The 9,811-nt window shown below is 35.8% G+C and overlaps 1 pseudogene across 1 annotated transcript; it reads right to left on the bottom strand.

Moving 5' to 3' along the window:
* Positions 1-1,304: 1,304 nt before the first annotated feature.
* Positions 1,305-7,869, bottom strand: LOC143556118 (pathogenesis-related homeodomain protein-like; annotated as a pseudogene). Its single transcript, XR_013139320.1, has 9 exons — positions 7,776-7,869; positions 6,009-6,551; positions 5,751-5,916; positions 5,549-5,671; positions 5,345-5,457; positions 2,722-3,005; positions 1,768-2,293; positions 1,586-1,675; positions 1,305-1,506 (listed from the first exon to the last, which is right to left on the bottom strand). The product of XR_013139320.1 is annotated as a pathogenesis-related homeodomain protein-like (transcript).
* Between the last annotated feature and the right edge of the window lie 1,942 nt (positions 7,870-9,811).

Genomic DNA, 9,811 nt, shown 5'->3' with positions numbered 1-9,811 from the left:
CTGTATCATCAATTCCAACTAATTCAAAATATGATACTTGAAAGGATAAATGAAGTATAAAAAAGCGACTGAAATTAAACAACTCAGCCGTGAAACCAAGCCGGTGACCAGTTTAAACGGTTTCAAGGTTTTAAACCGAACCATGAACACTCATAATTGTTACGTGATTAATAGAGTCTACGTTCAAAGACCTGTTGCATCGCGCGAGCACTCGTCTAGTGTGTGTGTGTATAGTATTATCATTTTTACTACGTGCTACTATCAATTATACTATAGTTGAACTTTGATTTCCTCTTATATTGCTGCATACATATGTAGTCAAGAGCTGAGAGTCTTTCTGAAAGTCACTTCTCTATCCCATTGGATAGATGTACGGTGTGCCTACATCCCACCTTTTCCAGACCCTACTTATAGCTTTGCTATTGGTAAGACTCTACTGGGTATGATTGATTGATATATATTTTCGAGTATTGGAAAAACCAATTTTTTTTTTGCTTTTTTCCGGGTATTAAAAATGACTAGTTTTGTATACTTCTTATATAATACTATATTCATATACACAATAGGCCCTTTTAAACTTGCGTGCCTATAAAAAAAATGCACAAAGCTCCGACTCACCTATTAAATAAGCCTCGTCTTATGCGTGAGGTCAACGTCATTTAAGATTGACCAGATTCAAGCTTTTTTACGAGTTGATCTAAGTTGCTTGGCTTGTTTATCCCGTCTCATATATTGCCAAAAGCCACAAACTAACAGAAGTGATAATCTTTCCTGCTGCTTATTAACCCAACTTTTCTATGGGTGTTGTAAAGAAGTTACATGTATTTAATCAAAATACCATTTGTACAAATTTGATCAAAACCCAAATCCAAATGACACAAATCCACATCTCAATTCTCAATCCAGAAATTACATGCACCACTGTTGCTCAGATAATAACAGCAGACTGAAAAGGCAAAACCGTATCCAGTTCACAAAACTAACCACAATCTAGACATGAGCAAACGGTATCCTATTCACAAAACGAACCACAATATTAACCCACAGCAAGCATCAACCGACATACAGTTTCACACAAATCGCCTAAATTACTCAATTATTAAAAAGTACATTGAATAAACGCGTTAGTCAGAATACACATATCTCAGAAAAAATGTCTATTTGTAATAACGAAAACATGTTTTTTTCCCCTCAAGGAAAACCAAGGATCTGAAATTCAGTTAAAACTGCTACAACACCACCAAATTAGAACAACATTAGAATCAAATTCCACTCGACTATACTAGACGACATGTACTCACCAGCTCATAAAAGCACTTCATTATAACAATATTGGTGAATCTTGTCATCAAATCCTTCATGAAATATCAAAACTTCAAACAAGTGTCGCTATCGTTTAGCTTCATGATCTGCACTTGTTTCTCTCTTTCCAGGCAATTTAACTGTTTTAATGCGCCCTTCAGGATGATTAAAGCTCCAACGCGCATTTCCAAACCATTTGCTGACCTGTCGCATAACAGTAATAACAATATACATAAAAATATTACAATGTCTATTGTGTAGAATATGTAGTAATCCTGCAGACCTGACTGTGAGTTAGATTCAATTCATTGACCAGTTTCTCCCTGACGGTCCGATCGGGATAATGGTTTTCCTTAAAAGCTTCATAAAGCCTCTATACGAGATACAAAAGCAAAAGAAAAATGAACATTATATAACAATAAATTACTATTATTATTAAACAATAAGAACTATGAACATGCATACCTTAGTAGCAGCTTCCCCAATTCTTCTGTTTGACGACTTATTACCACTTTTATCACTTGTACTTACTGGTTTTGGATTTTGCTGCGGGTGTAGTTTCAATTTGTCTCCGATTTTTACTATATTCAGTATCTTCCGTTTCAGAATCATGAAAATCATCGTCACTTGAATCTGAAGAGCTATTTCCATACGTCCTCCTGTAAAGATAAGCCAAAAACAAAAGATCAAGCAACATGTCAAAATGAGTTGGGACTGAAATGAGTCAGAATGCACCCATCTATTGAATTGACCCGTTTGAGATAAAATACAACCCGACTCGCGCCATTTAGAAGATGGCAGACTCACATCATGAAGTTTCTTGTAGTCCAGTCTCTCAACGTTTCGCTTTGCGGTGATAGGGGCAAAATCGTCATTTTCCATATTTGATTCAAGTAACTCGTCTTTATCAGCAGACATATCAACCGTTTGAACTTCAACCGATGCCACGTCATCCTTTATGTCACCAAGATCATCAGAACTAGATGTAGAACATCATCATCATCATCATCATCGTACTCAGTATATCCCACCAATAGCAAAGCTATAGTAGGGTCTGAGGAGGGTAAGATGTAGACAGCCTTACCTCTACCCCATAAGGATAGAGAGGCTGCTTCCGGTGAGACCCCCGGCTCGATAGTAGTTTTGCATCAAGCCTTGGACATAAGGCACATAGCACTCAATCATTGGGGCACCGGCTGATCGGTGCATGTACCCTTGTCTTTCGGCTATCAACGCCACTACATGATGCCTGATTAACCGTTCGTCACTTTTAACGTTATTTTCACGAGATTAGTAAAATAACGTCAAAATTAGTGCAATTTCACTTTTGCCCACCCGAGGGTTCACACATATATACATCATATGTGCGCACCGCAAGCAGGGTTCACACATTTCACTTTTGCCCACCCGAGGGTTCACCATGTAGAACCAGAACTTTTAATATTATCCTCTTCGTCTGAATCCACTCGGTCCGGATTGAAGTCATCATCCTCTGAATCATCAGAAGGAAGTTCTGATAACTGTTCGTTATTTGCTACAGTCCCCAAATCCTCAGCTTCATCAGAGCTAGAATCCTCTGCGTCTGCCTCGTCTTCTAACTGTGGACCATCGGGATTGTAATCATCGTCTTCTGAATCATCTGATGGAAGCCCTGAATTATCATCTAACTTGTTCCCCGAGGATGCAGTTTCAGGAAAGACCTTCTGCAGTTAAATGATATATAATGTGAGATTTCAGAACAATATCATAGTTATTAAAAGCCCTCGCTCCTTGCACCCAGCCCCATTTTCAGGCTAGGCTCAATAAATGCGCTTCTAGTTCCTAAACGAGCGCTTCGGCATTGTCTACAACAGGAACATGAGAAGATAAAAGCTGAGCAAAAGAAACGCAAGGAGTGCGATTGAAACTTAGATCTAGGAGAGGTCAAAGGAATTACATTGAATATTTTGTTATTCAAGTTTTGGAATTACATTTGAATCTTGACTATTTTATAACATTTGGTACTAATTATCAATCATGCCCAGTAAAATCCCACCGACAGCAAAGCTATAAGTAGGGCCTAGGTAGGGTGGGATGTAGGCACACTGTACCTCTATCCAAAGGAATAAAGAGGTGGCTTCCAGAGAGACCCTCGGCTCTAAGTACATGTGTATGAAGCAAAATAAAGGAAATCAAAGTTTAACAGTTATATAAAAACTACTACTAATTATAATAATATTAATAATAAGATCACAGTTTAACAGCTATATAAAAGCTAATAATAATTATAATAATAATAATAATATATGTAAGGGAAATACCATTATGGTATGTGACCTAAATAAGTTAAGTCTAAGCCCTAAGGTATTCAAATCTCTCTAAAAATCCTTAACTTTAATTCTACTTCTCCACGAATTCCTATCCTCAACCATGTCCTCGGAGAGGTTTAGGTCTATCAAAACATGCCTAATCCTCTCATCCCAAGTCAATTTCGGTCGTCCTCTACCCCTCCTCCCCTCTATAGTAATGTTTTCTACGGATCTAACAGGATTCGTCGTCTGTCTTCTCTTTACATGTCCAAACCATCTCAATCTCCACTCTCTTATCTTGTCTGCTATGTTCGCCACCCCTAATCTCTCGCGAAACACAACGTTTCTTATTCGGTCTAGTCTTGTGTGCCCACACATCCAACGTAGCATTCTCATTTCTGCTACCTCCATCTTCCGCACTTGTGCCTTCTTGATGGCCCAACAATCTGTTCCATATAGCATTGCAGGTCTAACTACCACCCTATAGAATTTTCCCTTTAGTTTAGTCGGGAAACTCTTGTCGCACAATATACCTGTGGCTGCTTTCCATCTACACCATCCTACCTGAACTCGGTGGGTCACATCACTGTCTAATTCCCCATCGCTCTGTACAAACGATCCTAAATACTTGAACTTCGTTACCTGCGGGACCACCGGCCCTTCAATTGTGATCTGTGCCCTTCAACTTGAACTTCATGTTTTTTCTCAGCAAGTAAAACATTTGGTACTAATTAGATTATATTAAATGTCATCCAATAACTTCTGTTTATTTATTTGAAGAATAGTATTATTTTAGATATGCATAACATATTTTTAATTCTTTTATTTAAGCGCACTTTTTTTTTCTCAGGCCTTCGCTCTTTTTTGCGCCTTGAGTGCGCGTAGCACATTTGATAACTATGAACAATATTATCTGTTGTTAGGGATTTATAAAAAAAAATCTGTGGCTGTTTGTAAACGAGACAAGCCCGAGCGAAGCTAAGCTTGGCTCGTCAGACTCGTTTAGCTGGCTGCCTGGCTCGTTGGAATTAAAGCCCAAGTTTTAATATGTATATATATAACCTAGAAATATAACCCAAGTTTTAAAATATAAATTCAAATTCTGTAGTCTATAAACTCTCACTATGTGCATGTTAAAAATATTAGTTTACTATTTATATAGTTTGTTTAACTATAACTGAACAAACAATCAACCACAAGTAATTAAACAAACTGGGATTTTGTGTTTGTGTGCGTTAAGAAAATGAACATATTCGTTTTTGTTTATTTTGGATCATTATAGTATAAGCGAATGATTTACCAACATAAACGAACGAATATGACAGAACATAGATAAACGAACAAACTTAAAAAAATGTAAACGGACGAAATTAAACAATCGTTCACGAACATAAATGAACGAAAGAGACATGAGTTCATGTTTGTTCTTTTAACTAACTGAGCACAAAGTTTTGGTCATGCTCGTTCGTTTATTACATAAATGGATTTCCTATCAAAAGGTTCACTGAAGGTTTGGTTTATTTACAGGCCTATATGTGTAAAAAATTAAAATTATTACTTTTAAATTAACGAGCTGGATTGAGCTTTTGACGAGCAGAACTCAAGCTCTCAACATTTCAGCTCGTTAGTGGGCTTGGCTCGGTTTGTAAGAAGCCGAACCGAACCTAACCTGGCTCAAGCTCGGCTCAGCTTGTTTACAACCCTATTTATAGTTGGCCCAACCCAAGTCACATATATTTAAATAACTAACTGACCTCCCAACAATCTTCAACAGCAAGCTGCGTCCCCAATGAATCATTAAGCAAACCAATACAATCAGCCTTACAATCACAAGAAGGGCAAAGCCACCCTTCATCACCAGGCGGAACTACATATAAAATACACCATTAACTCAGTTTGACCCGTTAGCCAAAAAGTTAAACTGACCCATTTGTTATGGGTCAAGATTGTAATGCTACCTTGTTCTTTCAATAAAGGCGGATCCAAACAAACTGATGAAATCCACGTTCACAACCACCGTCACAAAGAATTATATCATTGTCAAGCGACACTTCTATTTTTCTACATTTTGCACAAAATATCTGCCAAAATAAAACACCATCATTAAGAATAAAATAAGAATAGATAGCAAAATTATGGTGATATAAAAAAATGTCATACGTCCTCACAGTCGATTAGTCCTTCAGAATCATATAATGTTTCTGGAATCCTTCCTTCCTCACGCGAAGTATCAATCCGTTTAAACAAATCTCTTATTTTCAATTTGTAACGTCTAATATCGGATTTGGCACGCTCAAGTTCCTTCTCGGGTCTTAGTTTTTCTAGACTGACAAATATAATTAAATAATATGAATAAACTTGATAACAAATTAATAATAACGAAAAAAGTAAAAAATTTGAGTTGAAGAATAAACACACCTTTGCCCATTCCACCCTTCACCAGCATACGCATCAATGAAGTTTTGTTCATATTTCATTCGGTTTAATAAATATCTTAAATGTCTTTTTATTTTTGAAAATTCATTATTATGCTCTGGTTTCATCCTTTTCGTCATCTTCATTTTATTTTCTTTGCTATCTGGTTCCTCTAAAGGCAGATCAACCGATTATTGAATTTCAGTTTTAGTTTTTTCTTGAGACCGTGTCCGTAACAACCTGGGACTGATAGTAATCACGCTTTCGTTTTTTCTCGGTCGCCCACGTTTACGCTTTTGAGCAGGTGTTTGACTTAATTCCTTGGTTTCATTTTCTTGAACTGCTTTTGATTGACCAAGATTTGAACTGCTTGTTGGACCATCAGGTAAATTTTCTGAATTTTCATGATTATTAACGACTTTATCGTCACATGCACACATGGAATTCAAATTTGACTCATTTTCCCCTGTGGCTAAGCTTTGATCATGCATGGTCACAAATCGATGTCCAAAGATTACTTAGATTTTGAAGGAAACTAGGAGCAACCTGCAATAACAAAATAACAAAAAAGGTGTATTACACTTCTACCATGATTTGAATCCTAAAGTACACATTATTATCGGAATTTCAGTTACCTATAAAGAAGAGCTACTACCATCATAATTCAATACAGCTATAAACAAAACTCACCACTAACCTCAAATTAGTTTACTTCTTATCATGATGTAACTTATTTCTAAGAATTGGGGCTCTGTTAAAGATATATATTTACTTGGTTATTTTTATTGAAAAATATAAATCACCGTGATCATCAACTAGAGCCAGTATTCGTGAAGGAATACGATCCATCAGATTACATTGGATCATGTAAATCTAAACCACTATGTATTTTGGATGAATTCTTATGCATTAGCCTTGTTCGTTTGTGTTCATTAATGCTAATTCATGTTCATTTGTGCTCTTTTATGTTTGGTCAATTATGTTCGTTTATACTTGTTTAATTATATTCGTGTTCTTTAAAGATTCAAATGAACGAACACATACATGCCCATTTTCTAAATGAATGAAGATGAACAAAAAAATTGTTCCATTATTAGTTCATGTTCGTACATTTAAATGAACAAACACAAAAATGCACCCGTTCGTGTTCGTTTGTAAATTTTAATTGAACAAACACAAAAATGCACCCATTCGTGTTCATTCTGTTCGTTTGTGGGCCTAGGCATGGTTGCAAAAAGCCCGACTGCTAGTCCCCATCACATTGACTAATTTTGGGCTAATCGGTCAATGGCCAAATCTGACCAAAATCAGGATTAATCGAACTTAAATCGACATTTTCTGATCAGAATTGGCGGTTTCCGGCCAGACCGTGTATGTGTAAATATAAAACAGAAAATTACATATAAAAATGTGTGTGGGCGTGTGTATTAATACTGAAAATTTAACATTAAAGTGTGATTCGATTAATCGCTAGACCGCCCGACTACTAGAACCTTGGGCGTAAGTACACATTATTATTGAAGTTTTGAATATCCCTGAGTTCATAATTGAGACTCGTTGGCGTGCAAATCAAATTGAAGTTTCTAAACATCAAATTGCCAGTTACACGAAGCAATAGACAACATCATAAGCATACACAGGAGTATAAATGTGAGGTGAAATGAGTCGGATAGGTCACCCGGAAGCAGATCTTAAAATAAAACAAAACAATGTCTAGGGTTTTGTAACAAAAGTGAGTCGGTGGTTCCGATAACAAACAATATTGGGTACGGTGATGATCGAGGAGCTCTGCGCGCGATGATATATTTTCTTCCTTTCTTTCGCCTCTTGTTTTCCTTCTTTTCAAAGTCTTGTTTTTTCACTCCTTCCCCAAAATAGATATTATTTTAGGTTTGTATTGGTAATTTTAGTTTCAAGTTTTGTTATAAAACCCTGTCTCGGTTCACTAGCTGGGTATTGAAATACTTTTTAGGAACTTCAAGTACGTTTTTTATTGTTCTGGTGTATATATTTTATTTTACTAATCGAAGAAATTTGTATAAATTAAAGACCGGAAAGGTTAGTGGATTGATAGAGTAATCAGGTACACGATGACGACTAGAGAAATTTAATACTAAAAAGGAAAATGTTTATGGGTATGGTCTATGAAACAGATATGTAGTTTTAGGGTAATCGGGTTGGGTGTCACGTAATACCATGTCTGTCTCGCATACCCCAATACCCGTCCAGGGTGTTCTATGTTTTGAGTTTGATTTTTGATTTCAGGTTCATTTGTCTTCCATATAAAATATGTATATTTTTCCTTTGTCATATGATAACAACACTTTACTTTAAAAACCCTATATATGCCATTAAGAAAAAGCTTCAAGCATTTGGAGTTTTAAGCGAAAACATTGTTAACCGAAGGTTATCCATAATAGACAGTTGTTGTGAGCAAGATGACTACATGTCTCATCGTTGTCACAATTTGATCGAGCCCTTACTCGATAACAACATTTGCAAATATGTCAGGTCTTACACATCTTGTATATGTTCTTGACAAAAGGATATCCGATTGTTTGCTTGAATTTCATGTTGGAAGAGTGCCTTACCCTGCTAAAGCTGATACATGATGTGCAACTGAATACGGTTCTATAACACATATTTAACTGAGAAAACTAACGCACGCATCACTTCATTTCATTAAAATAGTTGATACTTTTACAAGGTTGATTTTAGGTACTACGCAATGAAACACACTAGGTAATCCGCCTGAATCTGGAAAACATACTTAAAAATGTCAACTTTAAATAGTTGGTGAGTTCACTAGTTTTTAGATAAACATTGATATACAATTTATTATGCATGCATTTTTTATAATTATAGTGAGTTCACAACCATGCTTACTGACTGATTCAATGCCTCCGTTAATTCTTTATCATAGGAGATTATTTAATGATCGTAATATGCATTCATTTAACACATAGGTTATACTTGATGGGACCAACCATGAATGAGGTGTCAAACCCAATAGTAATATTCACAGTCACACTAACCAGTGGGCCAATCAAATTGGTTAAATGGTTGTGTTTAGTGATGGGGGCTTTAAATGTGATAATCTACTCATGATTTATATTCTATTTTAAAATGTTAGGATGTACATAAAAAATTTGTATGTTTTTTTCCCTTTTAAAACATAGTAAAAAGGGGTCGTGAAAATTCATAGTGGTAATCTGTTAGACAACAGACAAGAGTTTATCATAATAGACTTAATGCACATGTAACAATTCTACACAGTTTATAAGGATTGTACTTGTGTTTTAAAACTAGTAACGAGACCAACCCTAAACTTAATGGTTTTATTTGTCCTTAGGCATAAATATTTGATGGCTCAAATAAAATTTGAAAGAAATGTTTTCAAATCCATTAAGGGTCTTTAATTCCCTTAAAAATATTTTAAGTAAATATATTATTCCGTTGCGTAAGACTTTAAACATATGAAAATAAAACAAATAGAAACAGGCAGGCATACGCCTAGTCCCATGTGCCCTGGTGTGACATACGATGTCGTAAGAAAGGAAAAGTTGCTTATGTGAACACTAATCCCACAAATTGTATTAAGTTTCACCCACCAATAGTGAAAGTAACAAATCACAAGGATCCTACAAGCATCAGACTGAAGATCATCACAGTGGTACTGAAAGAGAGCAATAAAAAAATAAGAAGCTAAAGGCGGTTTACAGTAACTAATGAAAAATGTGCACTTACAAGGCCTGTTGTGACATCTGTCAATTTTTGTATTTGTGTTTATATTTGTTTACTAGACC

Source organism: Bidens hawaiensis, unplaced genomic scaffold (assembly GCF_021521415.1).
Source record: "Bidens hawaiensis isolate Kalapana, Puna unplaced genomic scaffold, B.hawaiensis_p1.1 tig00018480_1, whole genome shotgun sequence".
NCBI lineage: Eukaryota > Viridiplantae > Streptophyta > Magnoliopsida > Asterales > Asteraceae > Bidens > Bidens hawaiensis.
Note: the sequence above shows the minus strand (reverse complement) of the source record. Positions and strands in the feature narration are given on the sequence as shown.